This window comes from Hylaeus volcanicus, chromosome 2 (genome assembly GCF_026283585.1).
Source record: "Hylaeus volcanicus isolate JK05 chromosome 2, UHH_iyHylVolc1.0_haploid, whole genome shotgun sequence".
NCBI classification, from domain to species: domain Eukaryota; kingdom Metazoa; phylum Arthropoda; class Insecta; order Hymenoptera; family Colletidae; genus Hylaeus; species Hylaeus volcanicus.
This window is the reverse complement of record NC_071977.1, coordinates 7,365,088-7,379,605: the sequence shown is the minus strand read 5'-3', so window position 1 is coordinate 7,379,605 and position 14,518 is coordinate 7,365,088. Positions and strand designations below refer to the sequence as shown.

Here is a 14,518-nt window from a genome sequence, read left to right as displayed (position 1 = left end):
ATTGTGATACCTCCATCAAACATGCAACGACGACAGCGAACCTAAGAGATCGCAAGAAAAACAAAAGGACTCGAGAGCAACGAGAAACGAACGCAACGGTCCATTTTATGATCGAAACGCAACGCTTGCTCACCTCCGTCGCTTCTTTTTCCGTCGCCTCCGTCGGCGCGGTCTCCTCCTGGTTTCCCCCCTGTGCAAGGGGGTAGCTAGGTTCCCCTGTAGTTTCAGGGCCGTTGCTGCTACGCCGGCCCCGGTTTCCCCTTCTGCCTGGCTTCTTCCCTGCACCGGGGGCCTTGTCCGTGCCCCGGCGCCGGGCCCCGTCGTGGCTGGTTCTTCCCTCCACGCGCCACCACTTCCTCGAGCAGCCTCCTCGTCGTCCGATCGTGATCGCGGACAGTCACCGACCCAGTGGAATGGAGACGACCCGACACCCTCCACGAAACATGTGTCCTTCGCGGAAACTCACTCTGCTCTGCGAGAAGACGCGACCATGCGAGTCCAATCACCATATCACCCTTCTCTCGTTCGAGCCTGCACGGCAACGTTTCACAGCACCCGAAACCGGAACCGTGTCGAAGCTCGTCGCTCGTGCGGGTCTCTGAACGATCAACACTGTACGATACGCGACGTCTCACTGTACTTGCGTCTCAGCCACTGGGATACACCTTGCCCGATCCTGAGAGAGCCAGGCACAGCCAAGCCGTTTGCCGATGAAGAACAATAAAAAATAAGCGAGCGATTGCTTTAGCGAGTCATGAACGCCGTCTGGTTCATTCGATTGTCTCCCGCGGTGTCTCGGAACCCCGTAGCACGGTGAACGCCTCGGTGTCCTCACGAGTGTACCTCTGTCGGCATCGCGACGACTTCCTCGTTGCCTGCGCTAGTAGTACCCACAGCTGCTCGGCGTCTGAACGCGTCTCCGAGATCTCCGGAGTCACAGGGAACGTTGCGATCGTCTTTGTTAACTGGTGGCTCGTTGATCCGTGGATAGGGGACACGGGTCTGGAGTTAGAGGATTCCCCTCCGAGCGATCATGTCGCACGTGCACTCCGCGCTCGCGATACGATCGAGAACCCTGAACACCGTGCTCGTCGTTCGTCACCGGTGGAACCGTGCACGGGGCAGCATCCTGTCGACGATCGGGACACGCGTCGGCTGGTACGATTGCGTTGGCCAGCGTCGGTAAGGCCGCGCGTTCCTCGATTTTCATGGAAAACTGCCGACCTGGGCTGCGCTGAACGTATATCTGAAGCGAGAGATGCGACCACTCTGATCCGCGAATTCCTGCTACTTGGTTTCGCAGCCTCCGACCGGCGGGACCAGAGCGCCGCGACGCGAGGCGCCCTGTGCACATGCGTTAAGCATCGCTCTCTCTTCTTCTCGCTCTGTCTCGCTCCCTGCTCCGACACCCGCGTCCCCCATGCCTCCTTCTCTAGCTGTTCTCTTTACGCCCCCGTGATCCAGCACGATGGTGGTTGCGTTCAGCCTGGTCTCCCTCCTTTTCTCTGCCATCCTTGTCCCTCTTCGGTCAGCTTTCCCTCCTGGCCTCCTTCTCTTCGGGATTCTCTCCCTTGCGTGTGTTCACGAAGGATCGAGGGTTGCCGGCGGAGGAGCGCTGTCACGCTGTTCCTTTCTGCGTCAACAAAGGGAGGCGTACGCTCGATAGCGTTTGATTGCCCGTATTGGACGTCTCGGTGCCCGTATTGGACGTTCGTTTCGGGAGCAGAGGAGTGAAAATAAATTGGTCAGTCAACGAACGATGCGGTGACGGAATACCGCTCGTGAACCGAACTATGCTGGCCTCTTCCAGACGGTGTAAATCGTTAGAAATTAAAATTATGCGCCGATCCATTATTTTTTGAAAATCTCATTTTCGCTTATTAAGAATGTAGCGAAAGAGAGCGAATGAGCGGATTAAATTTTCGCGCGAACTGGGAGAGTTCTGTATGTAAATGATCGGCGAGCAAGCGGCCTTTCCTTCTTGATTCGGCGATCGTTCGAATACGAACACGTTGCAGCGAGCAAACAATTTATATAATAAAACGGATACGAGTTAAGTGTCCAGCAAGAATCGTCTACTTAATCGACTTTCTAATGGAAATTTCCTCCTATACCATCTAACGAAGAGTTACACGACATCGTCACTCAATAAAAATGATCATCGAAAACTAGGTGCAGGTGTTTGCAAAGATGAAATAGTTTGGCGAGTCGTACATCTCTCTGCGAGCATATGTAACGGCAGAGGGTGAAGGGTTTAAAGTGCCGCGAAAAGGCGAAGAGTGATCGGTTCGCGTGCGAGCACGCCACGTGCCTTCGGTTCGAGCCTCGAAGAAACGTACGCGTACGCGAATCGAATTGAATGCGAAGCTCTCGTACCACGGCGAGACGTGCACGGCCTACGAGCGCGAACCCGCGAATCGCGAGGAAAATTGCGGGAAATCTCAGCCCCGTCCATTCGTCGACGGATTCGGGCGTCAATCTTTCAGCAGGCATCGCGATCCTTTCGACCGATCGACAACATTGGCTCGCCAGGATTGAAATGAATGCACACGGTGAGTTCTCCGGAGTCCCTGACTCGAGGACTGGCTGCGATCGTTGCGAGAGACAGGTGTACTCCAATTAAAATAAGAGAGGTTTATTTCTGGAATTAATTCGCGACCATCACTCGCTGCCTGAAAATCTTCCATCTCAATTTTTTTAATACAGTCGGACATTATAGTATTCAGTCGTGGCAGCGCCCTCGCCGCGAATAGAGCTGGGTACATCTAACTCTAAACGCCCCACTAGGCAGGAAATGATATAAATAGGCAACCACGCCACCGACGCGCACCGATGTCGATCCAGGAATGCGCGCTTGATTCACCTGCCTAGAGTATAATTCACGTAGACGAGTAGATAGTTAGCTATTTTGTTGACAATACTCGGAATTTTCTATTATCATTCGAAGTAACGATTGTCGATAATTGGGACCCGTTGGAGAATATTTATTCGTAGCTGGATAATTTCTAAATTTATCGAGACAGATCTTTCCTCGTCACCGTCTAAGCTGATCGTAAAATTCTTCGCAGCGTTTCCAACCACGATTTACAAGACTGCGCGCCGCGCTGGCGCTGGAATTAACACTTACCGACATGACTTTCAACGGCATAGGCGTAGGAGAAACATCAAAGCGCTCTTACCTGCAACAGTTAGAGGAACTTGATTAATTAGCGCAGTGCGATTAGCCATACAACGAGGAAATTAATTACGAAGATATCGCTGATACGGAGGGAGCACACGCGGAACGCGATACTAAAGAGTGCGTAACACGTTATAGATATTAATTCGCGGAGGTCTTCGCGTTCAGGGAAATTCCGCGTCGGCTGGTAGCGTATGCCTGAGCGCTCATGCGTATTACGTCACGTTTCTACGGCTCTAATTGCTTGTTTGAAGAACTGAATTCTTATCTCCTCGCAGCGTATCGTTAATTGATTATAAAATGCGTGACCGCGTACGCGGTATCTTGGGAAAGCTTATCCCTGAGCTCGTAATTGGAAAACGTAAACAGTGTGCGCGGTTCTTCTCTGGAACTGCGCTAGGAAGGAATGACCTCGCGAAAGAAGCACGTGTATCGCGTCAATTATATTACACAAATTTCGAGGGGGTCACGGGAGACAGGATGAAACAGTGTCGTTTAAAAGCAAAGAGTGTTCGAAACTTGGTCGATTCGGATCGCCGTCAAACGGGCAAATTGCGCGACAATCGCTTTTAATTAGCTGTTGCGCCCGTCTCAACGCGATGAAGTTAATGCAGCCAATAAATAAGTCGGGCGCAAGAAGCGTATTTAAGCGCTAACATGGCGGCGAGTACGCTATTTCCGGCGAGCGGGGAGTCGGCGCGAAGGCGAAGATTTAAAGGGTAGCCGAAAAGTGGTAAATTTTCGCGAAGTTAACGGGACGACGCAAAAGTCACAGAAGCGTGGTAGACCGAGCATCGCGGAATCGCAACGCCTGCTGGCAACGGAAGTTCGCGCACGGCCGTGGTCCGCAGGAGAGACCGACCACGGGAAAAGGAGAGACGGAGGAAAGGCATCAGACAACGGGCAGCGGCCGTGAAACAAAGCAGAAGCCGCTGCCCGTGTAATTGGACTCGCTGGGACTCCGATGCTCCCTTTAAGAACCTGCCAGACTGGCGCGGATCCGTTCCTTTTTACTTGCTAATCCAGACTTTTAATCGGTTGCGTGCGCGCTGGCGCGCTTCGAACTCGACCGCCTCGCATTAGCGATGGGACATTAGCGCCCTTGGTTGCAAATTTCTAGACCAATCGAAACAACGGTGCTAAGTACTCCGAGGCTAAAGTGGATTTGAAACTTTTTAAGCTCGCGTCAAAGAATTAAAGATTCCGTTGACATCTGATTTCAATCTGATTAACATTCTATGCGAGTGCAGCATTTGTTTAAAGTAGAAGAACTTTGTAAAAAGCATTCCAAACCAGAAGACAAACAACGTCAAACGATATCATTTCTTTCGCTTGCAAACTTAACCTCTGTCGAACGTCCAGAGGCTAGTGGCTCAGCAACGACACGAGTAACGAATCAATTTCAGCAACTTCCTCGTGCAAATTCATGAGCAGACCAATTTGAGCGAACAAAAGGGAGACGGTCATTGTCGGGGCAAATGGCGTCGACAGTCCCGGTGACCGCCAAAACGGCAGCTGACCGTTCATTCGTCGAGTCGGTAGTTAGTTGATCGCGGAGTGAGAGAAGGGCCAACGAGCTTAGCCTGATCGTCGGCTCGTTCGAGCAGTCACTCGCGGACGATGAGGGCCCCTCTGGAATCAGTGACCTCTTCCTCCTACTTCTTCGGAGGCCGGTCGTATCTCACGATCGTAGATACGTTCGGCAGTGGTCCGCAAATGGTAGACGGTTGCGGGAGCGTGTGCCACCAGAGCTACGTGACCCAGTTTGTTGATGAAGCGCGTGATATCCGCGTGGATCATACGCCGAAGAGATCTTTGGACCTCCGAGAACGTTTTCTTTTCCCCGTCGGGGAAAGGTCCTCGATTTTTGGAAAATTCGAAACGCTGCTTATTTCGTTAGGAGAGAAAATAAGATTTTCAAAAGAGATATTTGTACGTAGGTTTTGTATATAATTCGATCGCAATAGTCTATTGAATGGAAATACACTCAATTTGATAGAGTATTCGATACTTTGTACAATATCAGTTTGTTTGAAGCTAACAGGTTGATTACCGGTGGCCGACACGGCCGCGAATGCGTTAACTACGTGTACGAAGTTTAATGTAGTTTGGGAGTAGCTAGTTAGCATGTTTCTATCGCACGGATTCGCGCAGTCGATACCCTCGTTTAACAAAGCAATTGGAAAATTGCTCGTGCACGCTCGCATTTGCACAAACAAATTCGTAACCAGCAAAACGATCACTCGAGCCCCACTAATTTTCCGCGGTCTACGTCGTATTCCAATTTCAACCAAATCTTTGACCAAGACTCCATAAAAAAGTCTAGAGCTATTGCAGAAAGCCGTTACTCGACGTGTCAATAAAATGATTGTCGAAAGAGTAAGGGTAATCCAATTTTTAAAAATCTGAAATTAGAGACCTCAACTTCGGAGTCAATCTGAGCTTAGCATTCGTGGCAATGGAATGCTAAGGAAGCATCTCCAGTTGCTGGTAAGTACCAGAAAAAAATGCCTGGAGTGCAAAGAGTTAGCCATCGAGTTCCGTCGGCATAGCCTTCCAGCCAGAACAGGACATTGCTAGAGACATCGAAGACAAGGCCACGAGAGACCACTGAGATCGACGTTACAAGCCTCGAGTCGAAAGAGCGGATCCTGAAATCGAACCTACCGCGAAGAAGTCCCCAGGCCCGACACGGTCTGTCGGGCTCGAGCGGTTTCCCAGCCGGAAGACCGAGCCCAACGGGTGGACGGGGAGTTGCAAAAGACGCCGCGGGATCGTGGTTGTTTCCTGCTCATCGTCGACGTCTCGCGAGCCGTTGTCGGACGTAAAAGGGGAATATCCAACCCCGGCAGAAGCGAACTCTCTGCGGGAGTAGCCGGTGGAAGCGAAGCCAGAGAAGTTTCGCCCGGAGACCGTGACGGGGGTGGAACGAAGGGTGGCATGCTACGAACAGAACGGAACGAAACGGTGGAGCGACGCCGAAGGAGGACGTAGCAACGACGCCGAAGAAGGACGGAGGAGCGACGCTGAAGGAGGATGGAGGAGCGCGAGGAAAACGGTGGCTAAGGGGGTGGCGAGGGGATGAGCCAGAGTTGGAGCGATGGCAGAGTATTGATTTAGTGGGTTTCACCGTCTCCTTCTATTTGTCTCTCTCGTTCTACATCTCCTCCACGTCTCCGGCGTCCCTCTGCACGGGCTGCGAGGGCGCATCGGCTCGCTGGTTGTTTCAGGGCTTCGATTTCTTGGCTTTCGCGCCACCACTGGCGACGGCCTCAAGACGCATCGCGTCACTTCGAATATACGCGAGTCTCCAATCGCGTTCAATATTAACACTACGGATGTCGCCGACCAACGCAGACGTCTAACCGTATCTTTGACACTGGGGGAGGAAAGGGAGAATTCGTTTGTCGGTATAATTAGTTACTTGAACTAAAAGCACTGTTAACGATGGTGGTTCTAACTTTAACCGAAACGTTCCTTTACCTGGGACATGATACATAACTTTATTTGTTTATGAATGAGTCATTCGAACACAACCATGTTTTGATTGCTCTGAGTACTCTTCTTATGTAACCGATAGGTAGACTTGATCCTCCCGACTGTAGTGAACTAACTCCGTCGAGGCCTCGAATAAGTTACGAAAATTAATTTCGAAACTTTCCAGGCCCCCGAAAGCATCTGAATCGTGCGTGAATCATTGGACAACATTTTTCACACCGGCAATAAAATACTTTGAAGGCAGCGAGCGAACGTCTTCGCGGATCTTCGTCTCTAGAATCCTCAGTGTTTCCGCTTTCAGCACACGTAGCCGAACAACGTTCTTCGCTTTGACTCTCTCCGTGAATAAAATAGAAGCCGCGGATTTCCGTGTTGACAACGCTGGCGATCGAGTCGCTACCGCGAACGAAAAACCCGAGAAACTTTGTACCAGGTTCTCGCATTTGAATATCGTTGGCAATAATATCGGATAGACTCCAGAAGGAATTATTTTAATCTCGAAACATAGTCTTGCTCTATTTGGCTAATGAATTACCCTCGTACAGATTTAATTCAATTAATGAAATTAGGTTAACTGCGCACGGTAGATTTCTAAAGTTATTCCTAACGTTTGTATTTCGTTCTACGAAAGGTCGTTCTTTTCCAAGCTATGTTTTGGATCATACTGTATCGAGGAATAAGAAAATCGAAAATCATCGTTAAAATTAATTGCTCGCAAGACTTGCAGTGTTCGTATCGACGACGAACTTTGACGTCGACCGCTTTTCCAATCGCAAGGTCGGCTCGTGCAAAATTTCTTCGCACGGTGGGAATGGAGGGGGCAAATATTAACTCAGTCATTGACAAATAACCCGAGTAGGTTTGTTCAGGTGAACGCGTCCGGTTGAAACATCATCGAGCAAAAATGTAGCACTCATCGACAGCGCAACGAGTACAAAACGACGGTGTACGATATGCAAATCGACCGGCGGGCAAATAGGTTCGTCGGAAGCGTAGCGATTCCATTGAATTCGAGCAATTATCGGTGCTGCAAGCGACGCGTGCTATCGCGTAGTCGAGTTTTACCGTTATTCCTAACTAATTTCAGTTGCTTCCGCGTGCTTTTACTCTTTCCATCCAGTTGGAAAATTTACTTTTGATTCGTTGGTTGCTATCGAACAAGCTCGCGTTTCACGACGAATACACAGCTATCAAAAATTCCAAATACAGAAATATGGATACCCCAAAAAACGGTAACCTCGATTTCCAGGAGAACAATACCCCCGGAACGAAAAGTTCGAAAACATTTGACCGCGATGCGAATTTCGCTGAACATTGCTGTAATCCTGAACGCACAAAGGACAGAAGTATATAGCGCGGAGGGCGCGGGGCATCATAAAACTGAATCGTCGACAGCTTAATTACCGTCGTCCCCGATTAACAGCGCAATTAATAATCCGATAGTCGCGGCAGTTCGAATCAATTAAACCTCTCGGCAGCAGAACGAGCGACAGCGATAGAAACACCGAGAGAACTCGCAGGCGAGAAGGACAGGGTTTAACGGAAGCGTCGCCGGTGCGCAATGGCTGACAAATAAAAAAGAGAAAACAGGGGATGATAAAAAAAAAAATAAAAGGAGCAAGATCGCGTTGTAATCGCACGGCGATCTAATTAATAATCCTTCGGTTATAACACCCGCGTAACTGCTTAGGTTACACGAGAAGGGAAACCGAGATACTATCTCTATATAGTTAAGAGGTGTTTACAACTTCGGGCAGGGAATCTCTGTGGGTAAGTGGTAGAGAAGATGGCAGTAAATATTCCTTGGGTGCCGGTGCTCTCTCTTCGTCCTTCCCCACCTCCGCCAGGCGTTTTCCCCGGTTTCCTGCCCTCGTCTTCACCCCACTGACCCCCTGTTTGGCCCCGTGCAGCTAACCGAGGCACTCTTCGCGTCGCGGAATTCCAATTTACCCTCTTCGGCTCTCTTCCTCTTCCTCCGCGATCGGACCGCGCACTCGCGCTTCAAAACGAAAACATTCAATTGATGGCGTTCTCATTCCTTTCCGCCATTATTCTTCTCTCCTACTCGATTAAACTTCCAACCCTCCCGACCACCCCCGGAGGGTGTCGTTCTCGTTACTTCCATCGACAATTTGTTTCTTCCCGTCTTTTTGTTTAGGTCATCCTCTGCGGTCCCACGCAGAGCGTGCATCTCGTAGTGGACCTCAATTTTCAACTAAATTATTTGGGTTAATTCAAAACTGAGCGCTAAAGTGATCTACACGATCGTAATAATAAATCGATGCCCTACTTTTATAGGATGCTCCAGAAAAAAACAGAAGACTTGGAAGCAATCATTTTGTTTCCCTGCCTTTTACCGAGGTCCTGTCCCTCGTCCAATCAAAGTTCCTTCCGTGTCACAGAATTTCAATTTGCCCTCGAGTTCGTCCCTATCTCCCTTTTCGTTTGCGAGCCATTGTTCAGAAGGAAAACACACTCGATTGATTGCGTTTCTCCCTTCGACTCCTTCCTCGCATTTCTGACCCTTCGACCCTGAAGAAGGGACGGATCCTCCGACTTCTGCCTAGGAACACGCCATCGCGTATAATAAATACTTTTACTTATGTCCAAAAATTACTAATTTATTAAAAATCTGCTAGAAAATATAATTAAATCATTCTCATAATTATGTTTGAAAAATTTGTGCAGATATTAGCGATCTAGTACTCGGTTTTGTTTTCGAGATGACAGTTGCTATAAAAGTCGAGGCAACGTTAGTTGTACAAGGCAAGCGAGGACTCCAGCGAAAGAGTTTGGAAGCGCGCAGCTCTTCGGAGCGGAGCAGCTGTTGTGACGGGTGCTTGCCCTCTCGAAAGAGGCTCCAAAGACCCAGTTCCCCCCTTCTTCGGCAGAGATCCTCCCGAGCGAAACTTTCAGACGCCATTTCTCAAACTTGAAAATTATCATCTCGTAAACAAATTCGTCAAACGCTCGTAGACGGTAGTTTCGACAAAAGCACACGCGGTCCACGAACGTTTTGGAGAATTACGTCTAGCTTTTAACAGTAACGAAACTGGGACACGTTTGATTAATTACCAAAACATTCAACACGATCGATCGTCGACGCTTACCGATTCCTTTCGTTGAAACTTTAACCGAATGGAAGCGAAAGCCCCGAGTGATCGAGGGGGTTCTCCTGTTTCCGTCTACTTGGCAGACGATCCAAGACGCACTCAGCGCCACTTTCGCCTCCAAGCCGTTGCCAAACCGTGGGACCACCGGACGAAAATGATAATTCGTCGTAAAAAAGCGGTGGTCGCGAGGGATAAATTCGCGAAACACGCCAGTCGCGAGTTTCCACGTAACGCGCCGCCCATTCTACGAAATCGTGCACGTGTGCAACGCCGGATTCAGCTGCCTCGTTCGGTTCACGAATGAATTATCGCCCGTTCGGGGTTGGGCTCTTTCATTTCCAGTCCACGCGGTAGTTCCGTCCTTTCCTCCCTTTTTAGTCTCCCTCGCCCTCTTTCCTCTCGTTCTCGCCCGTATCGGCCGAGCCTGCCGTCAGCAACGCTTTTTCCCATCCCTCCGCGATTCCACCTCGCTCCCGGCTCACCGTCCTCCCCTTTCTTTTTCCATTTCCAGCGGAAAGATACCGTACCCCCTTTCCATACCTCACCCACCGCCGTCTAGTTTTATGAACTCGCACTTATTCACTAAACGCCGAATCTGCTTAGACCGATTTCGCGGTTTTGCATCTCGCGGCCCTCGGGAGGGTAACGTAATCCTTGGAGAAGTTGCTCATGCAGGGAGTGAAACTGGTTTTTTGTAATATACGGGGTATTCTTAGAATGAACTGATATTTATCGCGATAGACTCTATTAAACTCCTGTTTAAGTTCATTTTAGAGTGGAGTGGAATGAATTGAATCATTTCTTTGCGCTAACTCTTCACTCCATTTTGGCATGTGTGCAATGATCGATCCTTTAACGAAGTGAGCTGTCGTATCTCGTGGCAAGTCTTGCCGATTTGTTTACAGTAAAGTTCGAAAGTAGGTGTTACTTGCAAGGGTACCGAAATTTATGAACAACGTCGACGAAAATATTCACAGCAATTCTTTAGCTTCTCGCTTCCGGTCCAACGCGAGAAGCACGCTCGTGTTGCAGAACACGCAATCGATCCTGGAGCTCTCCATCAGAATGCATCATCCAACTTTTCGCCGCCGCCGCCGCCGGTCGCGAGACCGTTAGTTACTACCATTTCTTGCCAATAAAATACGAATTGACTCTGACTGATACGAATCATTTGTTGATCCTTCGTCGCGAGTAACAGCGAGCTAATTTTAGGAGCAACCTTTAAAAACTCGTGTTGCTACAACTTGATTTACAAATTTTAGGATTCCAAAGTGAAAACGAATTTTTGTCATAATAAGTCTACATTACTCGGGAATAGTGAACTTTTCTATTACTAAAAAAATTATTTAAATCGGTTCAGTAGCTCCCGAGATAACTCCCTACATACAAACAAACAATCAAACTTTACCTCTTCGTAATATTAGTACAACTCTCGTGAAAGGTCGACAGAAACGACGACAGAACCGTGACGATCTAGAATTCTGGACGATGGAACAGATTTACCTAATCGAAAGTTCGTGCTCGAAGATACAGAGAAACTGATCTCGCCAAGGATGAGCCGTTAGAACCTTTAGTTTCTCCGGCACTTGGAAGATTCGTTCTTTCAATGGTTTTTCCTGTAACCTCGCTTGGTGGGGCAAAAGTGAAACTCGTCTCCCGTATTGTCCTCGTTTTTCCGACGGCCAGGCGAAACTTCGGGACGTAAAATGACTTCACGACCCCTCGAGTCGACTTTCACCGCCATAAAAATATAAAAGATCCGCTCCGTCGCTGACCGCTGTTCTGGCTTGCGCAAAACGGTACCTATGTCCAGGGAGTCGCTGGAAAATTGTCAACAATGAACTTCGCGCTTTGTATGCGAGTTTCTTCTGAAATAAATGAATTCCATACTTGTGCTGGGATTATCAGATAAACAACAATTAACGTAATTTTCGATTACTTTGACAAACCAAGCATAAGTAGATGTTTCATAAGCTCCCAGGCAGCCCACCGATCAATTTATCCGAGGATGGTTCGTAAGGTTAGGTGGAAGGTTTTACGCCCGAATGTACCGAAAGAACCCACCCCTAGGAAGACAGGGAGCAGGAGGGAAAGGAGGGCTGGCTGCTAGCGTAGCCAGCGGAAGGGCGGGCAGTCAGCGTGAAACGAAAAGGGAGATTTAGATGTCATCCCCTGACGTGTTACTTTCCTTTCACCCCCTCCCCGTGACCAACAACTTATCCTCCCACCGGCTGGCCCAAATGCTCTTCCATGATGATGGACAAAAATGCCGACCAGTCGTCTGGAAAACTCATCATGAAACGAGCCGTTCTGAGAGGGGATGTTTTAGGATGAAAAATACAGCTCAGCCGATGAAGATGTCTCGGTTCGGACTACAAGATGGTATACTGTTTTAGAAGTTAGCTGTCCACGTCACAGATTGAGGAATGTAGTTCTTCAAGGGATAATACAGGCTGCAATATATAATTTTCGCCCCAACGAAGCTGACTAGCATCATCCCTTCGAACGAGAAGAATTCGGTCTAATAATAACGCGTTAAATTGGCGCCACTAGTAATATTCGCCCTAGTTTTCGGCATAAACGTTCAACCGTTAAAATCGAATTAAAGCGGGAGCCATGGCGTCGTTAAAAATACTAAGTTATCCGAAAGACTTGGCCGACCAAGATGAATGCCACGTTTCCCGGGGGGTGGATGGTCGGGCTTATTTATCGGCCAATAAATCATTATAATTTTCTTAGTAGGCCGCGAAAAAATGTTAACGGGCATCGGAACCCGGGGTTGTGTCTCTCTCTCCAGAAGGGAAACCCTAAATTTTCTACGAACGGGATTAGCTCGTCCAATCAGACGAAACATTGGAAGGGCGGGCTTAATTAAAATCTTCTTCGAGGCAGGCTATCAAGACTCTCGGCCCAGAGATGCTGCGCGATGTAAGAATAGAACATTAAGAGGTTTCCCTGCCGATGGTATTTCTGAGTAGTCTGCCCGGATTAACGAAGAGTAGAGCGCTGGTTTCTACGAGGAAGCACGGTGTAACGCCGAACCTATTTATATGGTAATTTATTCCGTATTGTTGTTACACCCGACGAAGGTACCGACGATTTCGATGAATTTTCGATGAATCTCCGCGTTCCTGTACCTTGGAATAGTCGGGGAACATCCTGTTACCCCTTGATCTGATTTACGTGTAATTACTACTCTGCGTGCCGATCTATCGATATTTTTTAACAGCCTGTTTCCAAATCGTTGCATTTCTACAATATATATAAAAGAAACACTTGGTATCGGTTATTCCTTCTTCTACTGTCGGTTAACCTCGTGGTAGCCTTAAGTTCACTATTCGGAGAACAATAATTTTGCTGAAACTTTCAGTAAATAGAATAATAGGCAATTGAATTGTATCGTAGAATAGGACACGCGTTGTTTTGATTACGTATGAAAATGGTCACGGTATATTTTCGGATCCCGCGAGAGATAAATTCGTACGAGGACTAAACGACTGCAGGGCAAACGAATTTGCATACCGTTTGTTATTCAAATGCCGCGATTCACTCCTCCGACTCTCAATGAGGGAAACGTAGAAGCATCGCAACAGGGCGATGACGTATCCGTTTAATAAATTATTGTTCTTCATAGGAGGTGCCCGATTGCGTTTCTAAACACGCGCCTAATATACGAGCGGTACGATCGAGGCGTCTGAATATTTAACCGAGCTGAACGTCCGATTTGCTCGTCGCTTTTCAACCACTGACTTTACATCAAAGTAGCAACCATCAGCCTTATCAGCAATTTTGTTTTCGTGCACGATAGTCGTTATATACGACTTCGTGAAATAATCCATGATCGTTTCGACGATGTCGTAGAAACGAAATTGTTTTCTTCATTTGTTCTGTAATTAATTCACGTTAGATTTGTCGAAAAACTGATTTTTTATTCCCTTACAAAGGTATTCCTGTCGATATTTCTAGAGAAACTAGACGATCATGTTTGCGTTCGCGCTGAAAAGACCACGCTCCTTGGGAACGCGTATCAGTTCCTGTTCAGGATTAAAGGTCACTGGTCAGCGCGTCGGTACAAGATCGTCTTAAGTGGATCTATAAATTTGCCGGGGTCGAACATCGAGCCTATATTTACTCTATTATGCAGGCTCGTTTTTATAAACCGTTTACGTTTAACAGCAAATAATCGTTTAGATGCCGCGCCATGATATGGCTCATAAATCTCTTGACAGCATGGCGTTCGGGTTGTGTTATGATGGTGCGGAACACGCGCAGGTCAGTGCCGGGCTTCATTTTGCGCGGGCTTCGGGAGGTGGCAGCACGGAAACAGGCTCCTGCCACGGCAACTTGACCTCGAACGACACTGCGCGCCATCTCTGGTGCTTTTCCGGAACATTCGCTTCGTCGTGGTTCCTCTCCATTTCGATAGGTGGCCCGAGCTGCGTTTGGCGGGAAACTGGAGAAAAGCAGGGAAAGCCCCGGGTGCCACGTGACAGAAAACCTCGTCCGACGATCGATCGTGTCTACCTAATATTCGCAGCTTCCGCGATAAAGCGCCCAAGAATGGCATCGATTTCATTTGCATAATGAACACGACCGCGGTGGAATCTCGATTACAGCCGCAAAAAAAACTGCTAACACGATGATACGCGTTAACCAGTTCCACACTTCATTTTTTTTTTTTTAATTACATCGCCGTTAAACGAAACGCGACGCGCTGTACTTTATCGGA

General features: G+C 48.4%; 1 protein-coding gene across 6 annotated transcripts in view; it reads right to left on the bottom strand.

Moving 5' to 3' along the window:
* Nucleotides 1-14,518, bottom strand: part of LOC128872459 (homeotic protein antennapedia) — a 301,598-nt gene that overhangs the window by 51,048 nt on the left and 236,032 nt on the right. Inside the window, exon 2 of one of the 6 annotated variants that reach the window (XM_054115156.1) lies at nt 3,128-3,179. The exons of 4 other annotated variants lie outside the window; for them this stretch is intronic. The gene's annotated coding sequence lies outside the window, so the exon portion shown is untranslated. Of the gene's footprint in view, nt 1-133; nt 1,854-3,127; nt 3,180-14,518 lie in introns of those variants that run through there. One more of the 6 variants, XM_054115153.1, reaches the window with a different exon arrangement.